This window comes from Trachypithecus francoisi, unplaced genomic scaffold (assembly GCF_009764315.1).
Source record: "Trachypithecus francoisi isolate TF-2019V2 unplaced genomic scaffold, Tfra_2.0 Lachesis_group5, whole genome shotgun sequence".
In the NCBI taxonomy this organism is placed as follows: Eukaryota; Metazoa; Chordata; class Mammalia; order Primates; family Cercopithecidae; genus Trachypithecus; species Trachypithecus francoisi.
Genome location: NW_022681470.1, coordinates 4145418 through 4148504, shown reverse-complemented (window position 1 = coordinate 4148504; position 3087 = coordinate 4145418).

Genomic DNA, 3087 nt, shown 5'->3' with positions numbered 1-3087 from the left:
TTTATCATTTTTAAAGAGTTCAGGCCAGTTATGTTGCAGAATGTTTGAATTTGTCTAATCTTTCCTTATGACTGAAATTCAGATGATTTTCCTTTGACTCATCACTTCTTTCTTCTCTTGGTGGGCCAGGCACTTCCCCTGCAGGTCATGTTGCTGCTCCATGTAATTATCATCTGGCGGCCAGCAGAGGAAATGGGGTAAACCCTGAGGCGGTGGTGAGATGGCCCCTGCATTATCTTCAAGCCATCAAGCCAGGGAGGAACAATAACCCTGGACAGAGATGAATCTGAGTTTGCAAGCTATCAAGTGCATTGACCTCTTTGTCCTCAACCACATCTGAAGTCACCAATCCTTTCCAAATTCAGCCATGATGTTGGTAGAGCAGATTTGCCGGGTTCTTCTCAGGGCCCCCACTACCCTTATGTTTAAATCCTTAGTCTAATTCTCATCTTTTCCTGCCCGCCTGCTGCAGGAAATGAGAGCCTCTCTGTATGCTGCAAAGGGGGAGCCCTGCTTTCACACTTTGCCTAAATTAATGATGATGTTTGCCGTCTCACTGCAAAGCATAGATAGTATTCATCAGGAACTATCCAGTTTCATTACTCTCATAATTACTTCTCCAACCTCTCAAATGCCTGAGAAACTGCACCTGCCAGTTGCTTCCTCCTCCCCCTACTCTGTCCTTTTGTACTGTAAGTGAAAGTTTTGTTTTTTTTTTGAAACGGAGTTTCGCTCTTGTTGCCCAGGCTGGAGTGCAATGGCGTGATCTCGGCTCACCACAACCTCCACTTCCCGGGTTCAAGCGATTCTCCGGCCTCAGTCTCCCGAGTAGCTGGGATTACAGGCATGTACCACCACGCCCAGCTAATTTTGTATTTTTAGTAGAGATGGGGTTTCACCATGTTGGCCAGGCTGGTCTCGAACTCCTGACCTCAGGGGATCCATCCGCCTTGGCCTCCCAAAGTGCTGGGATTACAGGCATGAGCCACCATGCCCGGCCTAGGTGAATGTTTTAACAGTTGCTTCCCTACAGAATGCCAGAGGCTAGCCCTACTCCTCCTCACTGGTAAGGAGGACTTTACTGATAGCCTGCTGGTAGGTGACGGAATCCCAAAGTTCATCTCAGAGTCTGCATCCTCAGCCCATTCCCAGACCAACTCTTTTCAATCAGGAAACACTGGGAAACACTCTGACAGGGAGATTTGTGTGGAGGTGGTTTATTGGAGAAGAGAGGCACAACAACTATCTCCACCATGGAACGAAGGCAGCAGGTTTCAGCAGAGGGAAAAAATAACTCAGATGCAGCAAAGGCTCTGCCTCAGCCAGTTGATTCCACAGGGAGTTTGAAGCTGGGATGACCCTTCGCAGTTGTCCCAAACCCAGGCAAGGGGATTCGTCCTTGTCACCCTCATATTGACAAGTCATTGGATACGGCTGCCTGCAGCGGGGAGCACACACCTTGGACATCAGTTTTGTTTATTTGTTTTTGCCTAAGGGCAATTCTTGAAGCGCAATTTAGTTGTGAGTTATCAAGAGGCAACCTACAGTCTCAGCAGGTATGGACACAGCTTGGTCCCTAAGGGGAGTCGAGGCAAAGCACCGCATTTTCCACTGCAGGGATCCCTGTACTTTCCGTGACTAGAGGGCTCATCTGTTTAAAAGGCACCTTTAGACTGGAGAGGTGGAGGAGCCGGCAGGGGACAGAGGAAGGGCAGGGAATCTGCCGTGTTGGGTTGGCTCCATGTTCGAAGGTGGAAAGTGGATGAGGAGCACGCAGCACAGTTGCTCTGTCCTAGAACGAATTCTGGCTAACCAGCCAGGGCTCCCCCCTGGGAACTGAAATATACATGGTACCCTACCCCAGTCATAACTGCGATCTATTGAATGAACTCAAATAGTAATAGTAGAGTCTCTGGATTGAAAAATCTCATACTATTTTAATGTTCCTACTTTTGTTTGTATTTTCTGAATTATGAGAACATGCAATTTTTTTTATTTACTTACTTATTTATTTTTATTTATTTATTTTTTGGGGACAGGGTTTTGCTCTTGTTGCCCAGGCTGGAGTGCAGTGGTGTGATCTTGGCTCACTGCAAACTCTGCCATCCAGGTTCAAGCGATTCTTCTGCCTCAGCCTCCCGAGTAGCTGGGATTACAGGCATGCACCACCATGCCTGGCTAATTTTGTACTTTTAGTAGAGATGGGATTTCACCATGTTGGTCAGTCTGGTCTCAAACTCCCGACCTCAGGTCATCCACCCCGTCTCGACCTCCCAAAGTGCTGGGATTACAGGCGTGAGCCACTGCGCCCAGCCAGGACATGTATTATTTTAAAGATTTAAAGGTTCTATGCAGATGAGGAAGGTCTCCGAGCTCTCTGACATCACCAAGGGAGAAGTATGAGATTAAGTGGACAGAAGATGACTCCAAATTAATGGTGGATCCTGGGGAAGAGTTATTTAACGAATGTGCTTCCAAACATGAAGATAAGACTTGGATGTACTGTAAGAAAAGGTGATGAGGCTGACCCGGATGGTGGTCAGTATGGCCTGGCAATATTTTGCCTTTTGAGAGACTCAAAGGACAATATGACATGGTGGAAAGATAGACCGATAGTGTTGTGTTCACATTTTGCAGGACAATCCCAATGCCGCTCATCTAAGGAAACACTAACTTTGCCATTTACAAAACCCAGGGGGGAGACTGGAGGACATTTGAAAGCTGAGAGGAATGGAGAACTGGGTGTTAGAGGTCACCAGGCACGGCACAGGCTTGAAGAAATGTCTACCAATGAGCGTCTTTATGCAAAAGCGGCCCTTGCCGTTCAGAGGCCGTTCTGAGGAGCAGTCCGCACAACCTCTTCTGCTGTGTAGATTCGTCATAACTTCGGTTTGACTCTTCAGTGAAATATTTTAAAACGCACTTAAATTATATATTTACATTTTATATACATGGCGTGTATAGTATGATCCCAGTTTTCTAAAATTATTTGTCTATAAAACCCCTCTCTCACTCTTAACCTCCATCTGTTTATATTTCTAGAATGAAATCTAAACTGATATTCACCAGTTGTGGACAATGATAATT